This window comes from Oncorhynchus gorbuscha, linkage group LG05 (assembly GCF_021184085.1).
Source record: "Oncorhynchus gorbuscha isolate QuinsamMale2020 ecotype Even-year linkage group LG05, OgorEven_v1.0, whole genome shotgun sequence".
Lineage (NCBI taxonomy): Eukaryota > Metazoa > Chordata > Actinopteri > Salmoniformes > Salmonidae > Oncorhynchus > Oncorhynchus gorbuscha.
In genome coordinates this window covers 39110779-39125844 of record NC_060177.1, presented here as the reverse complement: position 1 = coordinate 39125844, position 15066 = coordinate 39110779, and the positions used below count along the sequence as shown (strand labels likewise).

The following is a 15066-nucleotide window of genomic DNA, read 5'->3' as shown; positions in this document are numbered from 1 at the left end:
GTCTGCGCTGCCCCTGTACCAGTTTCACTGGTAGCTGCTGTGAAGAGAAACACACTCACTCCCTCTCCCACCAAGCACCGCAGGAGAGGAAGAGAAAATGTGTTCGATTGCACAATTGAGGACACTGGAGTAACATACTATAATTTATGTCAGAGGTAAATACTATTTTATTTAAGGAACTATTAAAAGCTTAAATAAAATAATGCGTTTTCAATGGTGAGCGAGTGTTGTGCCATACCCTTTTCAATGATAATCACATTTTTGGGTTGCACCTCAACTCACATTGGTTGAGCACCTTCCAGTACTTCCCCTTTCAATTGCTACCACGGTGGTACATATGCTTCTCATATTTCTTCTGATAGAAACATTTAAATGTGACCCTATCCATATTGGCCAATTCCCTCGAGTATAAAGGGTTAATGTAGTATTTGTATTTTTGTAATAATATCAGAAATGGTAGTAGTGGTGATGCTTATAACAGTAGTAGTCACAGTAATTAACAGTAGTGTGGGCAGCACTGACTTGAGTTTGTCGTAGATCATCCATGGCTCTGACCAGGGCTTCCTCTGTGCCCTGGGCCCTCTTCTCTGCAGCCTGGGCCCTCTGCAGAATAGCATCAGGGGAGTAGCTGGTTTCACACTGGCCCCCAGTAGAGGGGCCAGGCAACATCCCCGTCCCCTCACACAGTTCTTCCAGATCTAACAAAAGGGAAAGAGAAAAAGAGAGGGGGGGACTCACTTGAACACATTTAAAACACAGAAAGATAATGACTGCCTACTATAACAGTACTGTGTACAATTGCATCTCTGCCAAACATGCAATGCTCCAAAACCTCCTTTGTCTGAACCATACCAGTGACGTCATCCCATGCAAATGCCCAGTCAAATAATGCTAGATAAAAGAAAACAGCACTGCAGTTTCACTGTTTATAGGAACAGCTTCCAGGCTTTGTTGGTTTTAAACAGGTTCAAGTTCTTCCTTAAAACAACATTGGATATTGATGCAAAACACCTGGTGAAAACATTCTAAATATACCTGTAATGCAGTTACCCTTTATCTGCACTTGATTCAATTGGGGCCTTTCAGTTGAACAATGAACCTGTGAATGCAAGTTCCTATCTGCAGTAAGGGTTCATCCTGTAAAGCTGGCCTCAAGTCCTGATCACTCTCCCAGGGAATTGAACACTCAGATATCGAGCTCTGAAGCAAGCTTCCAGAAAATTGGAACGGAAATGGCTCCACACCAAACTGGAAGTCTTCCCACTAGCTTGGAAAGACAGTACCGTGCAGTATCGAAGAACCCTTATTGCTGCTCGATCATCCTATTTTTCCAACTTAATTGAGGAAAATAAGAACAATCCTAAATTTATTTTTGATACTGTCGCAAAGCTAACTAAAAAGCAGCATTCCCCAAGTGAGGATTGCTTTCACTTCAGCAGTAATAAATTCATGAACTTCTTCGATGAAAAGATCATGATTATTAGAAAGCAAATTATGGAATTCCTCTTTAAATCTGCGTATTTCTCCAAAGCTCAGTTGTCCTGAGTCTGCACAGGACTGCCAGGACCTAGGATCATAGGACGCATTGAAGTTTTTAAATCATGTATCTCTTGACACATTCATGAAAATAGTCATGGCCTCTAAACCCTCAAGCTGAATACTGGACATATTCCAACTAAACTACTGAAAGAGCTACCTCCTGTGATTGGGGTCCTTCTGTAGCTCAGTTGGTAGATCATGGCGCTTGTAACGCCAGGGTAGTGGGTTCGATCCCCGGGACCCGGGACCACCAATACGTAGAATGTATGCACACATGACTGTAAGTCGCTTTGGATAAAAGCGTCTGCTAAATGGCATATATTATTGTAGCGACCCGCACAGACTGTCATGCAGGTGAAAGAGGACCCAAAAGCGACTTGGCGAAAACAGAGTCTTTAATCCAGTAAAGTAAATACAAACAAAAAAACACAACTTTCACTCGAAATGACGAGGACAAACTGGAGACTCGATCTTGAACAGCAGGTGAACAGCAGGTTGCCTCGGGAAGGCACTTGAACCAGACAGACTCAGACACCTGCTCACCACGCAGCATCTGAGGAAAACACGACACGACAGGGCGATACACAAACACAGCACGGAGAATTCTAGACAAGGAACCGACAGGACAGGAACGGAACACAAAGGAAGAAATAGGGACTCTAATCAGGGGAAAGGATCGGGAACAGGTGTGGGAAGACTAAATGATTGATTAGGGGAATAGGAACAGCTGGGAGCAGGAACGGAACGAGAGAGAAGAGAGAGCGAGAGAGTGAGAGAGGGAGGGGGAGAGAGAGGGATAGAAAGAGGGAAAGAACCTAATAAGACCAGCAGAGGGAAACGAATAGAATGGGAAGCACAGGGACAAGACAAGATAATAAATGACAAAACATGACAGTACCCCCCCACTCACCGAGCGCCTCCTGGCGCACTCGAGAGGAATCCTGGCGGCAACGGAGGAAATCATCAATGAGTGAACGGTCCAGCACGTCCCGAGACGGAACCCAACTCCTCTCCTCAGGACCGTAACCCTCCCAATCCACTAAGTATTGGTGACCCCGTCCCCGAGAACGCATGTCCATGATCTTATGTACCTTGTAAATAGGTGCGCTCTCGACAAGGACGGGAGGGGGGAGGGAAGACGAACGGGGGTGCGAAGAAAGGGCTTAACACAGGAGACATGGAAGACAGGATGGACGCGACGAAGATGTCGCGGAAGAAGCAGTCGCACAGCGACAGGATTGACGACCTGGGAGACACGGAACGGACCAATGAACCGCGGAGTCAACTTACGAGAAGCTGTCGTAAGAGGAAGGTTGCGAGTGGAAAGCCACACTCTCTGGCCGCAACAATACCTTGGACTCTTAATCCTGCGTTTATTGGCGGCTCTCACAGTCTGTGCCCTGTAACGGCAAAGTGCAGACCTCACCCTCCTCCAGGTGCGCTCACAACGTTGGACAAACGCTTGAGCGGAGGGAACGCTGGACTCGGCAAGCTGGGATGAGAACAGAGGAGGCTGGTAACCCAGACTACTCTGAAACGGAGATAACCCGGTAGCAGACGAAGGAAGCGGGTGTGAGCGTATTCTGCCCAGGGGAGCTGTTCTGCCCAAGACGCAGGGTTTCTGAAAGAAAGGCTGCGTAGTATGCGACCAATCGTCTGATTGGCCCTCTCTGCTTGCCCGTTAGACTGGGGATGAAACCCGGAAGAGAGACTGACGGACGCACCAATCAAACGACAGAACTCCTCCAAAACTGTGACGTGAATTGCGGGCCTCTGTCTGAAACGGCGTCTAACGGGAGGCCATGAATTCTGAATACATTCTCGATAATGATTTGTGCCGTCTCCTTAGCGGAAGGAAGTTTAGCGAGGGAATGAAATGTGCCGCCTTAGAGAACCTATCGACAACCGTAAGAATCACAGTCTTCCCCGCAGACAAAGGCAGACCGGTAATGAAGTCTAGGGCGATGTGAGACCATGGTCGAGAAGGAATGGGGAGCGGTCTGAGACGACCGGCAGGAGGAGAGTTACCCGACTTAGTCTGCGCGCAGTCCGAACAAGCAGCCACGAAACGGCGCGTGTCACGCTCCTGAGTCGGCCACCAAAAGCGCTGGCGAATAGACGCAAGAGTGCCTCGAACACCGGGATGACCAGCTAACTTGGCAGAGTGAGCCCACTGAAGAACAGCCAGACGAGTGGAAACAGGAACGAAAAGGAGGTTACTAGGACAAGCGCGACGCAGTGTGCGTGAGTGCTTGCTTAACCTGTCTTTCAATTCCCCAGACTGTTAACCCGACAACACGCCCATAAGGAAGAATCCCTCGGGATCAGTAGAAGCCACAGAAGAACTAAACAGACGGGATAAGGCATCAGGCTTGGTGTTCTTGCTACCCGGACGGTAAGAAATCACAAACTCGAAACGAGCGAAAAACAACGCCCAACGAGCTTGACGGGCATTAAGTCGTTTGGCAGAACGGATGTACTCAAGGTTCTTATGGTCTGTCCAAACGACAAAAGGAACGGTGCCCCTCAACCACTGTCGCCATTCGCCTAGGGCTAAGCGGATGGCGAGCAGTTCACGGTTACCCACATCATAGTTGCGCTCAGATGGCGACAGGCGATGAGAAAAATAAGCGCAAGGATGAACCTTATCGTCAGACTGGAAGCGCTGGGATAGAATGGCTCCCACGCCTACCTCTGAAGCGTCAACCTCGACAATGAATTGTCTAGTGACGTCAGGGAGTAACGAGGATAGGAGCGGACGTAAAACGTTCTTTTAGAAGATCAAAAGCTCCCTGGGCGGAACCGGACCACTTAAAACACGTCTTGACAGAAGTAAGAGCTGTGAGAGGGGCAGCAACTTGACCGAAATTACGAATGAAACGCCGATAGAAATTAGCGAAACCTAAAAGCGCTGCAACTCGACACGTGACCTTGGAACGGGCCAATCACTGACAGCTTGGACCTTAGCGGAATCCATCTGAATGCCTTCAGCGGAAATAACGGAACCGAGAAAAGTAACGGAGGAGACATGAAAAGAGCACTTCTCAGACTTTACGTAGAGACAATTCTCTAAAAGGCGCTGTAGAACACGTCGAACGTGCTGAACATGAATCTCGAGTGACGGAGAAAAAATCAGGATATCGTCAAGATAGACAAAAACAAAGATGTTCAGCATGTCTCTCAGAACATCATTAACTAATGCCTGAAAAACAGCTGGCGCATTGGCGAGACCAAACGGCAGAACCCGGTACTCAAAATGCCCTAACGGAGTGTTAAACGCCGTTTCCACTCGTCCCCTCTCTGATGCGCACGAGATGGTAAGCGTTACGAAGGTCCAACTTAGTAAAGCACCTGGCTCCCCTGCAGAATCTCGGAAGGCTGATGACATAAGGGGAAGCGGATAACGATTCTTAACCGTTATGTCATTCAGCCTCGATAATCCACGCAGGGCGCAGAGTACCGTCCTTCTTCTTAACAAAGAACCCCGCCCCGGCCGGAGAGGAAGAAGGCACTATGGTACCGGCGTCAAGAGACACAGACAAATAATCCTCGAAGCCTTACGTTCGGGAGCCGACAGAGAGTATAGTCTACCCCGAGGAGGAGTGGTCCCCGGAAGGAGATCAATACTACAATCATACACCGGTGAGGAGGAAGGGAGTTGGCTCGGGACCGACTGAAGACCGTGCGCAGATCATGATATTCCTCCGGCACTCCTGTCAAATCGCCAGGTTCCTCCTGAGAAGTAGGGACAGAAGAAAGCGGGAGGGATGGCAGACATAAAACACTTCACATGACAAGAAACGTTCCAGGATAGGATAGAATTACTAGACCAATTAATAGAAGGATTATGACATACTAGCCAGGGATGACCCAAAACAACAGGTGTAAACGGTGAACGAAAAATCAAAAAAGAAATAGTCTCACTGTGGTTACCAGATACTGTGAGGGTTAAAGGTAGTGTCTCAAATCTGATACTGGGAAGATGACTACCATCAAGGCGAACATGTTTCTCTAACCCAAGGAATGCATGTTTCCGAACCCATCCATGAAACAACCCTCAGCCCCAGAGTCTATCAAGGCACTACATGTAGCACCGAACCGGTCCAGCGTAGATGGACCGACAAAGTAGTACAGCACTAGAGGCAGCAAGAGTGCGAAACTCAATAGAATAATCCGTTATGGACCGTTCACCTTGGCATAAGGAAGCCAGGGCCCTAGAAGCCTCCCTACCAAAAACTGAACGGTCAAAAACCCGAATCATCTCCTCTTTAAAGTTCTGGAACTTGTTAGAGCAATCAGCCCTTGCCTCCCAGATAGCTGTGCCCCATTCTCGAGCCCGGCCAGTAAGGAGTGAAATGACGTAAGCAACCCGAGCTCTCTCTCTAGAGTATGTGTTGGGTTGGAGAGAGAACACAATCTCACACTGCGTGAGAAAGGAGCGGCACTCAGTGGGCTGCCCGGAGTAGCAAGGTGGGTTATTAACCCTAGGTTCTGGAGGCTCGGCAGGCCAGGAAGTAACAGGTGGCACGAGACGTAGACTCTGGAACTGTCCAGAGAGGTCGGAAACCTGAGCGGCCAGGTTCTCCACGGCATGGCGAGCAGCAGACAATTCCTGCTCGTGTCTGCCGAGCATGGCTCCTTGGATCTCGACGGCAGTGTAACGAGCGTCTGAAGTCGCTGGGTCCATTCCTTGGTCGGTTCCTTCTGTCATGCAGGTGAAAGAGGACCCAAAAGCGACTTGGCGAAAACAGAGTCTTTAATCCAGTAAAGTAAATACAAACAAAAAACACAACTTTCACTCGAAATGACGAGGACAAACTGGAGACTCGATCTTGAACAGCAGGTGAACAGCAGGTTGCCTCGGGAAGGCACTTGAACCAGACAGACTCAGACACCTGCTCACCACGCAGCATCTGAGGAAAACACGACACGACAGGGCGATACACAAACACAGCACGGTGAATTCTAGACAAGGAACCGACAGGACAGGAACGGAACACAAAGGAAGAAATAGGGACTCTAATCAGGGGAAAGGATCGGGAACAGGTGTGGGAAGACTAAATGATTGATTAGGGGAATAGGAACAGCTGGGAGCAGGAACGGAACGATAGAGAGAAGAGAGAGCGAGAGAGTGGACAAACATGACACCACAGTGAGACTATTTCTTTTTTGATTTTCGTTCACCGTTTACACCTGTTGTTTTGGGTCATCCCTGGCTAGTATGTCATAATCCTTCTATTAATTGGTCTAGTAATTCTATCCTATCCTGGAGCGTTTCTTGTCATGTGAAGTGTTTAATGTCTGCCATCCTCCCGTTTCTTCTGTCCCTACTTCTCAGGAGGAACCTGGCGATTTGACAGGAGTGCCGGAGGAATATCATGATCTGCGCACGGTCTTCAGTCGGTTCCGAGCCAACTCCCTTCCTCCTCACCGGTCGTATGATTGTAGTATTGATCTCCTTCCGGGGACCACTCCTCCTCGGGGTAGACTATACTCTCTGTCGGCTCCCGAACGTAAGGCTCTCGAGATTATTTGTCTGTGTCTCTTGACGCCGGTACCATAGTGCCTTCTTCCTCTCCCGGCCGGGGCGGGGTTCTTTTTGTTAAGAAGGGACGGTACTCTGCGCCTGCGTGAGATTATCGAGGGCTGGTGTCATGTTTGTCATTTATTATCATGTCTTGTCCCTGTGCTCCCCATTCTATTCGTTTCCCTCTGCTGGTCTTATTTGGTTCTTTCCCTCCTTCTATCCCTCTCTCCCCCTCCCTCTCTCACTCTCTCGCTCTCTCTTCTCTCTATCTCGTTCCGTTCCTGCTCCAGCTGTTCCTATTCCCTAATCATCATTTAGTCTTCCCACACCTGTTCCCGATCCTTTCCCTGATTAGAGAGTCCCTATTTATTCCTTTGTGTTCCGTTCCTGTCCCGTCGGTTCCTTGTTTAGTATTCACCATGCTGTGATTAACGTTTTCGCCCTGTCCTGTCGTGTTTTGCCTTCATCAGATGCTGCGTGTGAGCAGGTGTCTCTGTCAACTACGGCCTGCGCCTACCCGGCGACCTGCAGTCTGTGGCCGCTTCTCCAGTTATTCCCCTCTACAGACTAGAGGATTTCTGTTATTCCCTGTTTGGACTTAAATAAACTCTGTTTCTGTTAAGTCGCTTTTGGAATCCTCTTTCACCTGCATGACAGAAGGAACCGACCAAGGAATGGACCCAGCGACTTCAGACGCTCGTTACACTGCCGTCGAGATCCAAGGAGCCATGCTCGGCAGACACGAGCAGGAATTGTCTGCTGCTCGCCATGCCGTCGGAGAACCTGGCCGCTCAGGTTTCCGACCTCTCTGGACAGTTCCAGAGTCTACGTCTCGTGCCACCTGTTACTTCCTGGCCTGCCGAGCCTCCAGAACCTAGGGTTAATAACCCACCTTGCTACTCGGGCAGCCCACTGAGTGCCGCTCCTTTCTCACGCAGTGTGAGATTGTGTTCTCTCTCCAACCCAACACATACTCTAGAGAGAGAGCTCGGGTTGCTTACGTCATTTCACTCCTTACTGGCCGGGCTCGAGAATGGGGCACAGCTATCTGGGAGGCAAGGGCTGATTGCTCTAACAAGTTCCAGAACTTTAAAGATGAGATGATTCGGGTTTGACCGTTCAGTTTTGGTAGGGAGGCTTCTAGGGCCCTGGCTTCCTTATGCCAAGGTGAACGGTCCATAGCGGATTATTCTATTGAGTTTCGCACTCTTGCTGCCTCTAGTGAGTGGAACGAGCCGGCGCTGCTCGCTCGTTTTCTGGAGGGACTCACGCAGTGAATTAGGATGAGATTCTCTCCCGGGAAGGTTTCCTTCAGATGTGGACTCTTTGATTGCTCTCGCCATCCGCATAGAGCAGCGGGTAGATCTTACGTCACCGGGCTCGTGGAAGAGCTCGCATCAACGGTGTTTCCCTGCTCCCGCATCGCAACCATCTCCTCCTCTGGCTCAGAGTCTGGCCCATGCAGCTGGGAGGATTCGCATCTCGACTAAGGAGAGGGAACGGAGGATCACCAACCGCCTGTGCCTCTATTGCGGAGTTGCTGGACATTTTGTTAATTCATGTCCAGTAAAAGCCAGAGCTCATCTGTAAGCGGAGGGCTACAGGTGAGCGCAACTACTCAAGTCTCTCCATCAAAATCCTGTACTACTTTGTCGGTCCATCTACGCTGGACCGGTTCGGGTGCTACATGTAGTGCCTTGATAGACTCTGGGGCTGAGGGTTGTTTCATGGACGAAGCATGGGTTCGGAAACATGACATTCCTTTCAGAGAGTTAGAGAAGCCTACGCCCATGTTCGCCTTAGATGGTAGTCATCTTCCCAGTATCAGATTTGAGACACTACCTTTAACCCTCACAGTATCTGGTAACCACAGTGAGACTATTTCTTTTTTGATTTTCCGTTCACCGTTTACACCTGTTGTTTTGGGTCATCCCTGGCTAGTATGTCATAATCCTTCTATTAATTGGTCTAGTAATTCTATCCTATCCTGGAACGTTTCTTGTCATGTGAAGTGTTTAATGTCTGCCATCCCTCCCGTTTCTTCTGTCCCTACTTCTCAGGAGGAACCTGGCGATTTGACAGGAGTGCCGGAGGAATATCATGATCTGCGCACGGTCTTCAGTCGGTCCCGAGCCAACTCCCTTCCTCCTCACCGGTCGTATGATTGTAGTATTGATCTCCTTCCGGGGACCACTCCTCCTCGAGGTAGACTATACTCTCTGTCGGCTCCCGAACGTAAGGCTCTCGAGGATTATTTGTCTGTGTCTCTTGACGCCGGTACCATAGTGCCTTCTTCTTCTCCGGCCGGGGCGGGGTTCTTTTTGTTAAGAAGAAGGACGGTACTCTGCGCCCCTGCGTGGATTATCGAGGGCTGAATGACATAACGGTTAAGAATCGTTATCCGCTTCCCCTTATGTCATCAGCCTTCGAGATTCTGCAGGGAGCCAGGTGCTTTACTAAGTTGGACCTTCGTAACGCTTACCATCTCGTGCGCATCAGAGAGGGGACGAGTGGAAAACGGCGTTTAACACTCCGTTAGGGCATTTTGAGTACCGGGTTCTGCCGTTCGGTCTCGCCAATGCGCCAGCTGTTTTTCAGGCATTAGTTAATGATGTTCTGAGAGACATGCTGAACATCTTTGTTTTTGTCTATCTTGACGATATCCTGATTTTTCTCCGTCACTCGAGATTCATGTTCAGCACGTTCGACGTGTTCTACAGCGCCTTTTAGAGAATTGTCTCTACGTAAAGGCTGAGAAGTGCTCTTTTCATGTCTCCTCCGTTACTTTTCTCGGTTCCGTTATTTCCGCTGAAGGCATTCAGATGGATTCCGCTAAGGTCCAAGCTGTCAGTGATTGGCCCGTTCCAAGGTCACGTGTCGAGTTGCAGCGCTTTTTAGGTTTCGCTAATTTCTATCGGCGTTTCATTCGTAATTTCGGTCAAGTTGCTGCCCCTCTCACAGCTCTTACTTCTGTCAAGACGTGTTTTAAGTGGTCCGGTTCCGCCCAGGGAGCTTTTGATCTTCTAAAAGAACGTTTTACGTCCGCTCCTATCCTCGTTACTCCTGACGTCACTAGACAATTCATTGTCGAGGTTGACGCTTCAGAGGTAGGCGTGGGAGCCATTCTATCCCAGCGCTTCCAGTCTGACGATAAGGTTCATCCTTGCGCTTATTTTTCTCATCGCCTGTCGCCATCTGAGCGCAACTATGATGTGGGTAACCGTGAACTGCTCGCCATCCGCTTAGCCCTAGGCGAATGGCGACAGTGGTTGGAGGGCGACCGTTCCTTTTGTCGTTTGGACAGACCATAAGAACCTTGAGTACATCCGTTCTGCCAAACGACTTAATGCCCGTCAAGCTCGTTGGGCGTTGTTTTTCGCTCGTTTCGAGTTTGTGATTTCTTACCGTCCGGGTAGCAAGAACACCAAGCCTGATGCCTTATCCCGTCTGTTTAGTTCTTCTGTGGCTTCTACTGATCCCGAGGGGATTCTTCCTTATGGGCGTGTTGTCGGGTTAACAGTCTGGGGAATTGAAAGACAGGTTAAGCAAGCACTCACGCACACTGCGTCGCCGCGCGCTTGTCCTAGTAACCTCCTTTTCGTTCCTGTTTCCACTCGTCTGGCTGTTCTTCAGTGGGCTCACTCTGCCAAGTTAGCTGGTCATCCCGGTGTTCGAGGCACTCTTGCGTCTATTCGCCAGCGCTTTTGGTGGCCGACTCAGGAGCGTGACACGCGCCGTTTCGTGGCTGCTTGTTCGGACTGCGCGCAGACTAAGTCGGGTAACTCTCCTCCTGCCGGTCGTCTCAGACCGCTCCCCATTCCTTCTCGACCATGGTCTCACATTGCCTTAGACTTCATTACCGGTCTGCCTTTGTCTGCGGGGAAGACTGTGATTCTGACGGTTGTCGATAGGTTCTCTAAGGCGGCACATTTCATTCCCCTCGCTAAACTTCCTTCCGCTAAGGAGACGGCACAAATCATTATTGAGAATGTATTCAGAATTCATGGCCTCCCGTTAGACGCCGTTTCAGACAGAGGCCCGCAATTCACGTCACAGTTTTGGAGGGAGTTCTGTCGTTTGATTGGTGCGTCCGTCAGTCTCTCTTCCGGGTTTCATCCCCAGTCTAACGGTCAAGCAGAGAGGGCCAATCAGACGATTGGTCGCATACTACGCAGCCTTTCTTTCAGAAACCCTGCGTCTTGGGCAGAACAGCTCCCCTGGGCAGAATACGCTCACAATTCGCTTCCTTCGTCTGCTACCGGGTTATCTCCGTTTCAGAGTAGTCTGGGTTACCAGCCTCCTCTGTTCTCATCCCAGCTTGCCGAGTCCAGCGTTCCCTCCGCTCAAGCGTTTGTCCAACGTTGTGAGCGCACCTGGAGGAGGGTGAGGTCTGCACTTTGCCGTTACAGGGCACAGACGGTGAGAGCCGCCAATAAACGCAGGATTAAGAGTCCAAGGTATTGTTGCGGCCAGAGAGTGTGGCTTTCCACTCGCAACCTTCCTCTTACGACAGCTTCTCGTAAGTTGACTCCGCGGTTCATTGGTCCGTTCCGTGTCTCCCAGGTCGTCAATCCTGTCGCTGTGCGACTGCTTCTTCCGCGACATCTTCGTCGCGTCCATCCTGTCTTCCATGTCTCCTGTGTTAAGCCCTTTCTTCGCACCCCCGTTCGTCTTCCCTCCCCCCTCCCGTCCTTGTCGAGAGCGCACCTATTTACAAGGTACATAAGATCATGGACATGCGTTCTCGGGGACGGGGTCACCAATACTTAGTGGATTGGGAGGGTTACGGTCCTGAGGAGAGGAGTTGGGTTCCGTCTCGGGGCGTGCTGGACCGTTCACTCATCGATGATTTCCTCCGTTGCCGCCAGGATTCCTCCTCGAGTGCGCCAGGAGGCGCTCGGTGAGTGGGGGGTACTGTCATGTTTGTCATTTATTATCATGTCTTGTCCCTGTGCTCCCCATTCTATTCGTTTCCCTCTGCTGGTCTTATTTGGTTCTTTCCCTCCTTCTATCCCTCTCTCTCCCCCTCCCTCTCTCACTCTCTCGCTCTCTCTTCTCTCTATCGTTCCGTTCCTGCTCCCAGCTGTTCCTATTCCCCTAATCATCATTTAGTCTTCCCACACCTGTTCCCGATCCTTTCCCCTGATTAGAGTCCCTATTTATTCCTTTGTGTTCCGTTCCTGTCCCGTCGGTTCCTTGTTTAGTATTCACCATGCTGTGATTGCGTTTCGCCCTGTCCTGTCGTGTTTTTGCTGTGATTGTGTATCGCCCTGTCCTGTCGTGTTTTTTGCCTTCATCAGATGCTGCGTGTGAGCAGGTGTCTCTGTCAACTACGGCCTGCGCCTACCCGAAGCGACCTGCAGTCTGTGGCCGCTTCTCCAGTTATTCCCCTCTACAGACTAGAGGATTTCTGTTATTCCCTGTTTGGACTTAAATAAACTCTGTTTCTGTTAAGTCGCTTTTGGGTCCTCTTTCACCTGCATGACATGAATGACATAACGGTTAAGAATCGTTATCCGCTTCCCCTTATGTCATCAGCCTTCGAGATTCTGCAGGGAGCCAGGTGCTTTACTAAGTTGGACCTTCGTAACGCTTACCATCTCGTGCGCATCAGAGAGGGGGACGAGTGGAAAACGGCGTTTAACACTCCGTTAGGGCATTTTGAGTACCGGGTTCTGCCGTTTGGTCTCGCCAATGCGCCAGCTGTTTTTCAGGCATTAGTTAATGATGTTCTGAGAGACATGCTGAACATCTTTGTTTTTGTCTATCTTGACGATATCCTGATTTTTTCTCCGTCACTCGAGATTCATGTTCAGCACGTTTGACGTGTTCTACAGCGCCTTTTAGAAAATTGTCTCTACGTAAAGGCTGAGAAGTGCTCTTTTCATGTCTCCTCCGTTACTTTTCTCGGTTCCGTTATTTCCGCTGAAGGCATTCAGATGGATTCCGCTAAGGTCAAGCTGTCAGTGATTGGCCCGTTCCAAGGTCACGTGTCGAGTTGCAGCGCTTTTTAGGTTTCGCTAATTTCTATCGGCGTTTCATTCGTAATTTCGGTCAAGTTGCTGCCCCTCTCACAGCTCTTACTTCTGTCAAGACGTGTTTTAAGTGGTCCGGTTCCGCCCAGGGAGCTTTTGATCTTCTAAAAGAACGTTTTACGTCCGCTCCTATCCTCGTTACTCCTGACGTCACTAGACAATTCATTGTCGAGGTTGGCGCTTCAGAGGTAGGCGTGGGAGCCATTCTATCCCAGCGCTTCCAGTCTGACGATAAGGTTCATCCTTGCGCTTATTTTTCTCATCGCCTGTCGCCATCTGAGCGCAACTATGATGTGGGTAACCGTGAACTGCTCGCCATCCGCTTAGCCCTAGGCGAATGGCGACAGTGGTTGGAGGGGCGACCGTTCCTTTTGTCGTTTGGACAGACCATAAGAACCTTGAGTACATCCGTTCTGCCAAACGACTTAATGCCCGTCAAGCTCGTTGGGCGTTGTTTTCGCTCGTTTCGAGTTTGTGATTTCTTACCGTCCGGGTAGCAAGAACACCAAGCCTGATGCCTTATCCCGTCTGTTTAGTTCTTCTGTGGCTTCTACTGATCCCGAGGGGATTCTTCCTTATGGGCGTGTTGTCGGGTTAACAGTCTGGGGAATTGAAAGACAGGTTAAGCAAGCACTCACGCACACTGCGTCGCCGCGCGCTTGTCCTAGTAACCTCCTTTTCGTTCCTGTTTCCACTCGTCTGGCTGTTCTTCAGTGGGCTCACTCTGCCAAGTTAGCTGGTCATCCCGGTGTTCGAGGCACTCTTGCGTCTATTCGCCAGCGCTTTTGGTGGCCGACTCAGGAGCGTGACACGCGCCGTTTCGTGGCTGCTTGTTCGGACTGCGCGCAGACTAAGTCGGGTAACTCTCCTCCTGCCGGTCGTCTCAGACCGCTCCCCATTCCTTCTCGACCATGGTCTCACATCGCCTTAGACTTCATTACCGGTCTGCCTTTGTCTGCGGGGAAGACTGTGATTCTTACGGTTGTCGATAGGTTCTCTAAGGCGGCACATTTCATTCCCCTCGCTAAACTTCCTTCCGCTAAGGAGACGGCACAAATCATTATCGAGAATGTATTCAGAATTCATGGCCTCCCGTTAGACGCCGTTTCAGACAGAGGCCCGCAATTCACGTCACAGTTTTGGAGGGAGTTCTGTCGTTTGATTGGTGCGTCCGTCAGTCTCTCTTCCGGGTTTCATCCCCAGTCTAACGGTCAAGCAGAGAGGGCCAATCAGACGATTGGTCGCATACTACGCAGCCTTTCTTTCCAGAAACCCTGCGTCTTGGGCAGAACAGCTCCCCTGGGCAGAATACGCTCTGGTCGCTTCCTTCGTCTGCTACCGGGTTATCTCCGTTTCAGAGTAGTCTGGGTTACCAGCCTCCTCTGTTCTCATCCCAGCTTGCCGAGTCCAGCGTTCCCTCCGCTCAAGCGTTTGTCCAACGTTGTGAGCGCACCTGGAAGGAGGGTGAGGTCTGCACTTTGCCGTTACAGGGCACAGACGGTGAGAGCCGCCAATAAACGCAGGATTAAGAGTCCAAGGTATTGTTGCGGCCAGAGAGTGTGGCTTTCCACTCGCAACCTTCCTCTTACGACAGCTTCTCGTAAGTTGACTCCGCGGTTCATTGGTCCGTTCCGTGTCTCCCAGGTCGTCAATCCTGTCGCTGTGCGACTGCTTGCTTCCGCGACATCTTCGTCGCGTCCATCCTGTCTTCCATGTCTCCTGTGTTAAGCCCTTTCTTCGCACCCCCGTTCGTCTTCCCTCCCCCCTCCCGTCCTTGTCGAGGCGCACCTATTTACAAGGTACATAAGATCATGGACATGCGTTCTCGGGGACGGGGTCACCAATACTTAGTGGATTGGGAGGGTTACGGTCCTGAGGAGAGGAGTTGGGTTCCGTCTCGGGACGTGCTGGACCGTTCACTCATTGATGATTTCCTCCGTTGCCGCCAGGATTCCTCCTCGAGTG

General features: G+C 50.4%; 1 pseudogene; it reads right to left on the bottom strand.

The window, feature by feature from the left end:
• LOC124034873 overlaps positions 1-15066 on the bottom strand; it is a 144245-nt pseudogene that overhangs the window by 125206 nt on the left and 3973 nt on the right.